Below are 14,300 nucleotides of genomic sequence, written 5' to 3'. Positions count from 1 at the left end.
CACTGCCTGCTCTCTGTGCTGCTGCTTGCTCTCGGTACAGCTGCTTGCTCTCTGTGCCGGTGCTTGCTCCCAATGCCGCTGCTTGCTCCCAATGCCGCTGCTTGCTCTCGGTGCCGCTACTTTCTCCCGGTGGCCCTGCCTGCTCTCGGTGACACTGCTTGCTCCCAATGCCGGTGCTTGCTTCAAATGACGCTGCTTGCTCTCGGTGCCGCTACTATCTCCCAGTGGCGCTACTTTCTCCCGGTGGCGCTGCCTGCTCTCAGTGCCGCTGCCTGCTCTCGGTGCCGCTGCCTGCTCTTGGTGCCGGTGCTTGCTCCCAATGCCGCTGCTTGCTCTCAGTGCCGCTGCTTGTTCCCTGTGCCGGTGCTTGCTCCCGGTGGCGCTGCCTGCTCTCGGTGCCGCTGCTTGTTCCCAGTGCCGGTGCTTGCTTCGAATGACGCTACTTGCTCTCGGTGCCGCTACTTTCTCCCAGTGGCGCTGCCTGCTCTCGGTGCCGCTGCTTGCTCTCGGTGCCGGTGCTTGCTCCCGTTGCTGCTGCTTGCTCCCGTTGACGCTGCTTGCTCCCGGTGCCAATGTTTGCTGCTGTCGGTGCTGCTGCTTGCTCCCAATGCCGCTGCTTGCTCCCGGTGGCGCTGCCTGCTCTCGGTGCCGCTGCTGGCTCCCAGTGCTGGTGCTTGCTCCCTGTGCTGCTGCTTGCTCCCAGTGCCGATGTTTGCTGCTGCCAGTGCTTGCTGCTGTTCAGAATAGACGGATGCAAGCCTCCACATCACTTCCTCCTTTCGAGCTGAGTGGTGGGAAAATTGTGATGCTGTGTCGCTCACGAAACGTGATGGTAATTGCAATGATCTTCACATTTCAATTATTGAATGACGATGCATCTGCGGAATTAATAAATCATTCAATGTGATTTCTAATTTAGGATGTGGAGGACAGGATGAAACACAATATTTTGGGCACATCAATTAAAATTTTATAGAAATCGCAGCCTTGGCTAAAGGAAAAGGTTCAGTTTGGCAATTTTAATATGAAAGAAGCAAACTCTCAAAACGAACGAAACGCATTGGAATTACCCTGTAGAATTACCCTGTAGAATTACCCTGTAGAAATACCCTTTAGAAATACCCTGTAGAAATACCCTTTAGAATTACCCTTTCGAATTACCCTGCGGAATTACCCTGCAGAATTACCCTTTAGAATTACCCTGTAGAATTACCCTGTAGAATTACCCTGTAGAATTACCCTGTGGAATTACCCTGGGGAATTACCCTGTAGAATTACCCTTAAGAATTACCCTTAAGAATTACCCTGTAGAATTACCCTTAAGAATTACCCTGTAGAATTACCCTGTAGAATTACCCTGTAGAATTACCCTGTAGAATTACCCTTTAGAATTACCCTTTAGAATTACCCTTTAGAATTACCCTTTAGAATTACCCTTTAGAATTACCCTGTAGAATTACACTTCAGAATTACCCTTTAGAATTACACTTTAGAATTACACTTTAGAATTACACTTTAGAATTACCCTGTAGAATCACCCTGGAGAATTACCCTGCAGAATCACCCTGGAGAATTACACTTTAGAATTACCCTTCAGAATCACCCTGTGGAATTACACTTTAGAATTGCCCTTTAGAATTGCCCTTTGGAATTGCCCTTTGGAATTACCCTTCAGAATTACACTTTAGAATTACCATTTAGAATTACCCTTCAGAATTACACTTTAGAATTGCCCTTTGGAATTACCCTGTGGAATCACCCTGGAGAATTACACTTTAGAATTACAATTTAGAATTACAATTTAGAATGACCCTTAAGAATTACCCTTAAGAATTACTCTTTACAATTACACTTTGGAATTACACTTTGGAATTACACTTTAGGATTACACTTTGGAATTACACTTTAGAATTACACTTTGGAATTACACTTTGGAATTACACTTTGGAATTACACTTTAGAATTACGCTTTGGAATTACACTTTGGAATTACACTTTAGAATTACACTTTAGAATTACACTTTAGAATTACGCTTTGGAATTACACTTTGGAATTACACTTTAGAATTACCCTTCAGAATTACCCTGTAGAATTACCCTGTGGAATTACCCTTTAGAATTACCCTTCAGAATTATCCTGTAGAATCACACTTTAGAATTGCCCTTTGGAATTACCCTTCAGAATCACCCTGTAGAATTACACTTCAGAATCACCCTTTAGAATTACACTTTTAGAATGACCCTTTAGAGTTTAGAATTACCCTTTACAATTACACTTTAGAATTACAATTTAGAATTACAATTTAGAATTACAATTTAGAATTACAATTTAGAATGACCCTTTAGAATTACTCTTTACAATTACACTTTGGAATTACACTTTGGAATTACACTTTGGAATTACAATTTAGAATGACCCTTTAGAATTACTCTTTACAATTACACTTTACAATTACACTTTAGAATTACACTTTGGAATTACAATTTAGAATTACAATTTAGAATTACAATTTAGAATGACCCTTTAGAATTACTCTTTACAATTACACTTTGGAATTAAACTTTGGAATTACACTTTGGAATTACACTTTGGAATTACACTTTGGAATTACACTTTGGAATTACACTTTGGAATTACACTTTGGAATTACACTTTGGAATTACACTTTGGAATTACACTTTAGAATTACACTTTAGAATTACACTGTGGAATTACACTGTGGAATTACACTTTAGAATTACACTTTGGAATTACACTTTGGAATTACTCTTTACAATTACACGTTGGAATTACACTTTAGAATTACGCTTTAGAATTACGCTTTAGAATTACGCTTTAGAATTACACTTTAGAATTACACTTTGGAATTACACTTTGGAATTACACTTTGGAATTACACTTTAGAATTACACTTTGGAATTACACTTTGGAATTACACTTTAGAATTACACTTTGGAATTACACTTTGGAATTACACTTTGGAATTACACTTTGGAATTACACTTTGGAATTACACTTTGAAATTACACTTTAGAATTACACTTTGGAATTACACTTTAGAATTACACTTTGGAATTACACTTTGGAATTACACTGTGGAATCACCCTGTAGAATTACACTTTAGAATCACCCTTTAGAATTACACTTTAGAATTACCCTGTAGAATTACCCTTTAGAATTACCCTTTAGAATTACCCTTTAGAATTACCCTTTGGAATTACCCTTTAGAATTACCCTTTAGAATTACCCTTTAGAATTACCCTTTACAATTACACTTTAGAATTACAGTTTACAATTACAATTTAGAATGACCCTTTAGAATTACTCTTTACAATTACACTTTACAATTACACTTTAGAATTACACTTTGGAATTACACTTTAGAATTACACTTTGGAATTACACTTTGGAATTACACTTTGGAATTACACTTTGGAATTACACTTTAGAATTACACTTTGGAATTACACTTTGGAATTACACTTTGGAATTACACTTTGGAATTACACTTTGGAATTACACTTTGGAATTACACTTTGGAATTACACTTTGGAATTACACTTTGGAATTACACTTTGGAATTACACTTTGGAATTACACTTTGGAATTACACTTTGGAATTACACTTTGGAATTACACTTTGGAATTACACTGTGGAATCACCCTGTAGAATTACACTTTGGAATCACCCTTTAGGATTACACTTTAGAATTACCCTGTAGAATTACCCTTTAGAATTACCCTTTACAATTTAGAATTACAATTTAGAATGACCCTTAAAAATTACTCTTTACAATTACACTTTGGAATTACACTTTAGAATTACACTTTGGAATTACACTTTGGAATTACATGTTAGAATTACACTTTGGAATTACACTTTGGAATTACACTTTGGAATTACACTTTGGAATTACACTTTGGAATTACACTTTAGAATTACACTTTGGAATTACACTTTAGAATTACACTTTGGAATTACACTTTGGAATTACACTTTGGAATTACCCTTTAGAATTACACTTTAGAATTACACTTTGGAATTACACTTTAGAATTACACTGTGGAATTACACTTTAGAATTACACTTTAGAATTACACTTTGGAATTACACTTTGGAATTCCACTTTGGAATTCTACTTTGGAATTACACTTTGGAATTACACTTTGGAATTACACTTCTGGAATTACACTTTGGAATTACACTTTGGAATTACACTTTGGAATTACACTTTGGAATTACACTTTAGAATTACACTGTGGAATGACCCTTTAGAGTTTAGAATTACCCTTTACAATTACTCTTTACAATTACACTTTGGAATTACACTTTAGAATTACACTTTGGAATTACACTTTAGAATTACACTTTGGAATTACACTTTGGAATTACACTTTGGAATTACACTTTAGAATTACACTTTGGAATTACACTTTGGAATTACACTGTGGAATCACCCTGTAGAATTACACTTTAGAATCACCCTTTAGAATTACACTTTAGAATTACCCTGTAGAATTACTCTTTAGAATTACCCTTTAGAATGACCCTTTAGAATGACCCTTTCGAGTTAAGAATTACCCTTTAGAATTACACTTTAGAATTACAATTTAGAATTACAATTTAGAATGACCCTTTAGAATTACACTTTAGAATTACACTTTGGAATTACACTTTGGAATTACACTTTGGAATTACACTTTGGAATTACACTTTGGAATTACACTTTCGAATTACACTTTAGAATTACACTTTAGAATTACACTTTGGAATTACACTTTGGAATTACACTTTGGAATTACACTTTGGAATTACACTTTAGAATGACACTTTAGAATTACACTTTGGAATTACACTTTGGAATTACACTTTGGAATTACACTTTGGAATTACACTTTGGAATTACACTTTGGAATTACACTTTGGAATTACACTTTGGAATTACACTTTGGAATTACACTTTGGAATTACACTTTGGAATTACACTTTGGAATTACGCTTTACAATTACGCTTTACAATTACCCTGTAGAATTACCCTGTAGAATTACCCTGTAGAATTACCCTGTAGAATTACTCTGTAGAATTACTCTGTAGAATTACCCTTTAGAATTACCCTTTAGAATTACCCTTCAGAATTACCCTGTAGAATTACACTTTGGAATTGCCCTTTGGAATTGCCCTTTGGAATTGCCCTTTGGAATTACCCTTCAGAATTACACTTCAGAATTGCCCTTTGGAATTACCCTTCAGAATTACCCTTCACAATCACACTTTAGAATTACCATTTAGAATTACCATTTAGAATTACCCTGTAGAATTACCCTTCAGAATTACACTTTAGAATTGCCCTTTGGAATTACCCTTCAGAATCGCCCTTCAGAATTACACTTTAGAATTACCATTTAGAATTACCCTGTAGAATCACCCTGTAGAATTACACTTTAGAATGACCCTTTAGAATGACCCTTTAGAATGACCCTTTAGAATGACCCTTTAGAATGACCCTTTAGAATGACCCTGTAGAATGACCCTTTAGAATGACCCTTTGGAGTTTAGAATTACCATTTAGAATTACAATTTAGAATTACAATTTAGAATGACCCTTTAGAATTACTCTTTACAATTACTCTTTACAATTACACTTTGGAATTACACTTTGGAATTACGCTGTGGAATTACACTTTGGAATTACACTTTGGAATTACATTTTGGAATTACACTTTGGAATTACACTTTAGAATTACGCTGTAGAATTACACTTTGGAATTACACTTTGGAATTACACTTTGGAATTACGCTGTAGAATTACACTTCGGAATTACACTTTGGAATTACACTTTGGAATTACGCTGTAGAATTACACTTTGGAATTACACTTTAGAATTACGCTGTAGAATTACACTTTGGAATTACACTTTGGAATTACACTTTGGAATTGCATTTTGGAATTACACTTTGGAATTACACTTTGGAATTACACTTTGGAATTACACTTTGGAATTACACTTTGGAATTACACTTTGGAATTACACTTTCGAATTCCACTTTCGAATTACACTGTGGAATTACACTTTAGAATTACACTTTGGAATTACACTTTGGAATTACACTTTGGAATTACACTTTGGAATTACACTGTGGAATTACACTTTAGAATTACACTTTGGAATTACACTTTGGAATTACACTTTAGAATTACGCTGCAGAATAACACTTTAGAATTACACTTTAGAATTACACTTTAGAATTACACTTTAGAATTACACTTTGGAATTACACTTTAGAATTACACTTTGGAATTACACTTTAGAATTACGCTGTGGAATTACACTTTGAAATTACACTTTGGAATTACACTTCAGAATTACGCTGTAGAATAACACTTTAGAATTACGCTGCAGAATTACGCTGCAGAATTACGCTGCAGAATTCCACTTTGTAATTACAAATTACACTTTGAAATTACACTTTGGAATTACACTTTGGAATTACGCTGTAGAATAACACTTTAGAATTACGCTGCAGAATTACACTTTAGAATTACGCTGCAGAATTACACTTTAGAATTACGCTGCAGAATTACACTTTAGAATTATGCTGCAGAATTACACTTTGGAATTACGCTGCAGAATTACACTTTCGAATTACGCTGTAGAATTACGTTGTGGAATTACACTTTAGAATTACCCTTCAGAATTACCCTTGAGAACCCAATAGAATTGCCCTATCACACCCTGTAGAATTACCCTTTGGAACCCTTTAGAATTACACTTTGGAATTCACCTTTAGAATTACCCTTTAGAATCCATTCGAATTGACCTTTCATACCTTATAGAATTACCCTTTAGAACCCCCGGAATTACCCTTTCAAAATCTCTGGAATTACCCTGCAGAATTACCCTTTAGAATTACCCTTTAGAATTACACTTTAGAATTCACTTTTGGAATTACCCTTTATAATTACCCTTTATAATTAGCCTGTTGGACCGTTTAAAATGAAACTGTGTTGGAAAGGGGTCTTCTTTTTCATTTTTGACAGACAGACACACACACACACACACACACACACACACACACACACACACACACACACAGACAGACAGATGGACGGATGGAAGGAAGGACACAGCCAAATATTGAAGCGGCTTCACCACTTAATAATGTTTTTGGGCATCAGGTCGCAGTTTATAAAAGAATAGCAGAAGTACCCGGCGTTGCAGGGTGAGGGGGGAGGCTGGAGAGGGAGGGTTGAGGAAGGGAGTGGGGTGAGTGGAAGGGGGTGGGGTGGGGAAGGGAGTGGGAGGAAAAATATATGCCACATAATCATCTTTTTGGGGGGGTGGGGGGCTTTGAAAGGCTCCTCCGTTTTGGGGGAGGGAGAAGGGAAGGAGTGCTTCATCACCTTAGTGTTGCTCAGGTAAAAAAAAAAAAAAAAGGAAATTGTAATACACTCTGCCTCCATCACCAGGTGGCGCTACACCGTACAAATTTACATAGAGAATTGACGCTCCTCTTCCGTTCCCCCACACCCCCGCATGAGGCTGCGGCCACATAGCCTACGTTACCCCCCAGACAAAGTTGTATTTGTATTTGTTGCCTGAGTAAAGTTTAATAGTGTTTATAGCTGGAGTACCCGGCGTTGCTCAAGCGAAAAAGAAACATTACCATATTTGAAATGAGGGCAAATATAATGGAAAAGCAATTGCATCCAAATCAGAATCCATCACAAATGTCAAATCAGTAATAATAAATAATAAATACAGTACTGTAAATAACAATCTATAAACTAATAATAAGAAGAGGTCTTACCACCAACTTCGTACACTTCCGGAATTGTTTGATTCATTTGTGTTCAAATGTTTGCGAATTGTTTTGTATTTATTTACGTGAATGTGTACTTGTATATAATTATAACTGTCATTAATCAAAAAGGCGACTAAAAAACAAACAAAAAACAATCATTACCCGGTGTGTACCCCGGTTTAGAATAGGTACACCGTATCCCTGCGTGTCGTAAGAGGCGACTAAAAGGGTTGGCGTCAGGAAGGGCATCCGGCCATAAAAACATTGCCTCAAAAAGAGAACCATGACAATTACAACGACATGTGGACAGGGTACAGCCCGAAGTACCCCGTGGGGGACCCCACTCCCTCTCGTCAAAACTCAAGGTGGGGAACCCGATCGAAGCAATGGTGGAAATCACTCCATTTATGACGATGAAACGTCTGATGCCCGACGTGGAGATCGGTTTCTGAGGTTTGGGACATGGAATGTAGGGACAATGACAGGGAGATCAGGAGAAGTGTTGGAAGTATTGGTCAGAAGAATAGTGGACATATGTTGTGTGCAGGAGAGGAGATGGAAGGGAAGTGGTGTGAGAATGGTGAAGGGTAGGCAGGGACAGAAATACAAGTTTGTGTGGCAAGGGTGACCAGAAGGCGTGAATGGTGTTGGTGTTCTGTTTTCTGAGGAGTTTGTAGACAGTGCGGTGAGTGTGACTAGAGTGAGTGAAAGGTTGATGATGGTGAAAATGATGATTGGAAAGCTCTTGGTGAACGTCATCTCGGCATATGCTCCGCAGGTTGGTCGGAGCGATGAAGAGAAGGACAAGTTCTGGTGTAAAATAGAGAAGCTGATGGAAAACGTGAAAGATAAGGAAGTGGTTGTGGTAGGAGGAGACCTAAATGAACATGTGGGAAGGAGTATGGACGGTTTTGAGGGAGTTCATGGGGGTTACGGATATGGTGTGAGAAATGGAGAAGGTGAAAGGATTTTGGAGTTTTGCTGATGTAGCTGATTTGTTGATTTGTAATACTCAGTTCCAGAAAGAGGATAATAAGCTTGTTACATACACGTCAGGTGGGTCGACGACAACCGTTGACTACCTGCTGGTGCGTAGGCGAGATAGGGGGCACCTCCGGGACACAAAGGTGATCCCGGGGGAGGAGGCTGTTTCACAGCACCACTTGGTTGTCTGCGACAAGGGTGAAAGGTGCGAGGAGAGCTCGGCGGGTGAAGTACCAACCGAGAATGATGGGGTGGAGGTTGAAAGAGGTGACAGTGAGGGAGGCATTAAAAGAGAGGCTGAGTATGTTAGAGGATGATGTCGTTGAGCTTGAAAGTGGCTGGATGTCAATGAAAGATAGTCTGTTGGGAGCTGTTGGTGAGGTATGTGGATGGACAAAAGGACCACCGAGGCACTTGGAAACATGGTGGTGGGATGATGAAGTTGGAAAGAAGATTGACGAGAAGAGGAAGAAGTTCAAGGAGTGGCAGAAGGCGAAGGGTATGGGGGCAGAAAAGGCAGAGCATGAAAGTTATAAGGCAGCCAAGAAGGCTGCAAAGAAAGAGGTAGCAAAGTCGCAGGAGGCATGTAGGAAAATGTTCGGAGAACGCTTGGATTTGGAAGAGGGTCAGAGAGCGGTATTCAGGATTGCAAAGCAGATAGCGAAAGAGAGGTGTGATGTGATGGGGGTAGTAAGTTGCTTGAAGGATGAAGTGGGACAAATCGTTGTGGACCCAGATGGAATTAAAGGAAGATGGAAGAGATATATGGAAATACTGTTGAATGCAGAGAATGAATGGGATGGCAACATAGAGAGAAACACAGTTTTAGGACCGGCAGAGAAGATAACCGAGAAGGAAGTTGAGGAAGCGCTAAAAGCAATGAAGAGTAGAAACGCGGGAGGGCCGACAGGAGTTGTGGGAGATATGTTGAAGGCAGCGGGAAATTGGGGTGTGAAGAGAATGACAGAGATCTGGTAGTGAAAGAAGGCCGCAATCCAGTGGATTAGGAACTGAGTACCCTCGTCCCTCTATAGAAGGGGAAAGGTGACCCTCTGGACTGTGGCTCGTATCGAGCGACACAGTTATTGGAGCATGGAATGAAGGTATTGGAAAGGGTGTTGGAGAGGAGGATAAGGAAGAAGGTGAAGATTGATGAAATGCAGTTTGGATTTATGCCAGGAAGAGGAATGACAGACGTGCTTTTTATTGTGAGGCAGTTGCAGGAGAAGTACATGGAGAAGAGGAAGAAGTTGTTTCTGGGTTTGTTGATCTGGAGAAAGCATTCGATAGGGTTCCACGTGAAGTAGTGACATGGGCATTGAGGAAGTTAGGAGTGGAGGAATGGTTGATCAGAGTTGTGATGGTAATGTACAAAAGAGCGCGCACAGCTGTAAGGACGAAGGACCGGAACAGTGGTGAGTTTGAGGTGAAGGTGGGAGTGCATCAGGGGTCGGTACTAAGTCCACTACTATTTGTTGCTGTGATTGAGGTGCTGGCTCGGAACATAAAGGAGGGTTTACCGTGGGAGTTGTTGTATGCAGATGATCTGGTGTTGATTGCAGAAAGTATGGATGGACTGAAGGAGAAGATGAACAAGTGGAAGGAATGTATGGAGACAAAAGGTCTGAAGGTGAATATCAGAAAAACGAAGGTGATGGCAAGTGGTAAATCATGTGGTGAGGTGGAAAGAACTGGGAAGTGGCCGTGTGCTATGTGCAGGAAGGGTGTCGGAGTGAATTCCATTCAATGTACAATGTGCGTTGAGTGGGTTCATCAAAAATGTAGTGGTTTGAGAGGGTCATTAACCAGTGTGGCAGCTACATTCAAGTGCACGGTGTGCACAGAGGGAGCTGCAGATGGAGGAAATGTTGAGTTGGATCTTGGAGACGGCGTGAAGCTGGAAGGTGTGAAAACATTTTCTTACCTCGGAGACATGCTGAATGGAGAAGGTGGATCAGACTCAGCAACGGTTGCTTGAGTGAGATGTGCATGGAAGAAGTTTCGGGAACTGAGTGGCGTGCTGACGAGGAGGGGAGTGTGGTTGAAGTTGAAGGGAAAGGTGTATGCTGCATGTGTGAGAGGTGTTATGATTTATGGGAGCGAGACATGGGTAATGAACGTAGAGCCGCAACGAAGGCTGGAAAGGGTGGAAATGCGAATGGTTCGGTGGATGTGTGGAGTATCGTTGAGAGAGAGGAAGACAGATGATGAATTGCGAAAGATGATGGGAATAGAGCCTGTGAAGGATGCTGTGAAGAGAAACAGTTTGAGATGGTTTGGTCATGTGTTGAGGAAGGATGAAAGTCACTGGTTGAGAAGAGTGATGGAAATGAATGTCGAAGGCAGTGTGCGAAATTAACGCCAGCCCGACAGCCCGTGGCTGGTAACTTTTGTCCTGGGCTGGTATCTTTATTGAATTGCCAGCCCGGTGGTCTGGATAGATTTTGCCCTACACTTTCGTTTAAAATCGACTTTTTTCTGTTGAAAATGCATGTTTCCCTCAAATTAATACTTTTTTCTGCATTTGCAAATTGTTTTTGTTTGGATTAGATGGATTAATAATTTAATAGAGGACCTACTTGTTTCCAAATCAAAATTTACATATGCAATTTATGTGAAAAATAATAGTTTAACCTACTATACATTTTCTGTATATACATGTATTTATTAATTTTTTTATTTATGATCTGTGCAACAGAACTGCAAACTGTTGTGGAGTATTTTCTCTCATTTTTGTATTTTAAAGTATGCTTATGATAGCCATTTGTATTTAACAGTCGGAAAATCACAGATCTGCAGTGGCGAGAGGTGAATGACTCCTATCAACCTGTGTGCCCCAACATCCTGGCAGTCATTGACCTGATATTGACACTGCCAGCCAGCTCGGCCGAATGTGAGCGAGGATTCTCACAAATGAAGATCATGAAGAATGATCTCAGGAACAGGCTCAAGTCAACAACAATGTCGGATTTGCTCTTCATCCAACTAGAATCTGCGGACATCACCGACTTTGAGCCTAAGCCAGCAATCGACTTCTGGAACAGCTGTTCCAAGAGAACGAGAAGGCCCAACTTCACCCGGAGCGGAGCAGGGGCCAGCTTGTTGCCAGAGCTGGTGCGGGATCAGGTCACGGAGATAGATGCTGCTGCTGTTGCAGGTGGTGAACCTGAGGGAGCTGGTCTGCCGGAGCCAATATCAGCAGCTGACAAACAGTCGGGTTATGAGTCCGGCCTTGACACTGACTGCGAAGACGTGGTTCTGGATGACATTGAGGACTTACAGGCTGCCGTGGAAGATATGTAAAACTAACAAGAAATGTGATAGATCATAGACCGACTACTAGACCTCAAGTTTTTCTCAACTTTGTATTACTTTAACTCACCATCAAGTTATCAACTGTGACTGTCCTGCACATGTTGATCGATTTATGCACAAACGTTTTATAAAATTTCCTCACTTTTCTGACAATAAAACGTATTTGGTGTCATGAAAATATTATTCACTAGTGTTTTTTAATTTAATTATTCGAGAAGACCTATAGTTGCTATTAGGTTTTTAGGGAGTTTATTCCTGAACACTCCTAAAATGCACCAATTTGAGTCCTTATTTTCATCTCAGTTCTTCGGGCTGGTAACTTTTTCTTCGGGCTGGTAACTCAAAAGTTACCAGCCCAAATGGCTGGTAACTATATGCCCCAATTTCACACACTGGTAGAAGGAAGTAGAGGACGGGGAAGACCAAGAAAGACTTGGCTAAAGATGGTCGAAGAGGAAATGCGGGCAAGGGGGTTAACAAGGGGAGATGCAGAAAATTGGGCAAAATGGAGAAGATTGTCATGGGGACCGCAAGGCTAACCCCCTCTTGCAGGGAAAATGGCCTTAAAATGCATGTTGTTGTGTTGTATTAATCAAAAAGGCTTCGGCACTATAGAGCGATTAAAAAAAAAAAAAAATCCAAAAAAACTAACTTTATTTTTCAAAAATGTTTTTTTGGGGGGGGGGGGGGGCGAAAACACTCCCAGGCGCTCACTGGTGAACTTCTGAAAGTTTGACGAAGATCCGTTCAGCCATCTCTGAGAAAAATGGCGACACACAGACCAACAGCTCTCTTATGTATCGTAGAAGATAATTAACACCATGCTGCAAATACCCATGCTACTAGTATAAATATAGCACACATAAATAAGCAAAGGCACAAGGTTATGTGAAATATTTATTGCAGTAAACGGTTATACTTTGTTTGCAATTTTATGAATCAAGCAAAATTCATTCAATGAAGAAAAAAAAAGAAAAAAATCTTATTATAATAGGGCAAACGTATATGGCATGATTATCTATGTTTGTCTGTTGTTTGTATGTATGTTTATTTGCGACCAAAACGTCTTCTTCAAATAAAATTAACACCCTTTTAATGACGTTTAGACTGCTGAGACCCCTCAGACCTTTGACGACCCTTTAAGTCCCCCAACACCCTTAAAACCACCAAGACCCCTGAAGACCCAAAATACCGTTAAAGACCCAAAACATTCCAAATATCCAAAATACCCTTGAAGGCCCTGAAGCTCAAAAAGACCCCGAAGACCTGGAAGACCCAAAATACCCCGAAGACCCAAAACACCCTGAAGACCCAAAACACCTTGAAGACCACAAAGACCCTTAAATACCCTGAAGACCCCAAACACCCAAAAGATCCAAAATACCCTTAAAGGCCCAGAGGATCCAAAAGACCCCGAAGACCCAAAACACCCCAAAGACCCAAAATACACATAAAGGCCCAGATTATCCAAAAGACCCCAAAGACCCAAAACTGGCCAAAAGACACTGAAATGGTCAAAGATGCCTATCCCTCTGAAACGACGTGTGGTGAGGCACCCGGAGCGTGCCGAGTCACGCTAGTTCCCATTATTTGGAGAAGTATAGAAATATAATTGTGATGCCTTTAATCACATGACCATACACTTGTACCAATGCATTTAAGTACAGATACAAACATATGTATGCATACACAAACACTCGAGCATAAACACCCAGACATAGAGACATGTTGAGAGATACATACACAAACACAAAGACAACAAGCCAGAAAAGGTATCCCAAACCCACCTAGCAAAGGATTTCCAAAGACAGGTGCAAAAAGAACACGTCACACATGAAGCCCAAACAGCAACCAATACAGCCCCAATAATTGTAAAAAAGAAAACTATAAAACGGAATATCAGCAGATATTTCCACGACAACTGGGAGAACGATAAAAGAGAAGGAAAGTGTAAAAAAAAAAGTTGGATATATTGGACATAGACAAAGTTGAGTCATTAGAGTGGCTAAGAAGAGGTTAGCTCAACTGGGATGGAGAACATCAATAAATGGCTGCCAGCACCAAGAACACGATATCAATGCAAGGTACACAACAACATGCATTTTAAGGCCATTTTCCCTGCTAGAGCGGGGGTTAGCCTTGCGGTCCCCATGACATTCTTCTCCATCTTGCCCTATTTTCTGCATCTCTCCTT

At 39.9% G+C, this 14,300-nt stretch overlaps 1 long non-coding RNA gene across 1 annotated transcript; it reads left to right on the top strand.

The window, feature by feature from the left end:
- Window positions 1-705: 705 nt before the first annotated feature.
- On the top strand, window positions 706-12,284 carry LOC137434389 (uncharacterized). Its single transcript, XR_013624680.1, has 2 exons — window positions 706-832; window positions 11,569-12,284. It is a non-coding gene; the product is annotated as an uncharacterized LOC137434389 (long non-coding RNA).
- The last annotated feature ends 2,016 nt before the right edge of the window (window positions 12,285-14,300 follow it).

Source organism: Myxine glutinosa, chromosome 10, assembly GCF_964187855.1.
Source record: "Myxine glutinosa chromosome 10, kmMyxGlut1.1, whole genome shotgun sequence".
Classification (NCBI taxonomy): Eukaryota; Metazoa; Chordata; class Myxini; order Myxiniformes; family Myxinidae; genus Myxine; species Myxine glutinosa.
The sequence above is the reverse complement of the archived record's forward strand: the minus strand, read 5'-3'. Positions and strand labels throughout refer to the sequence as shown.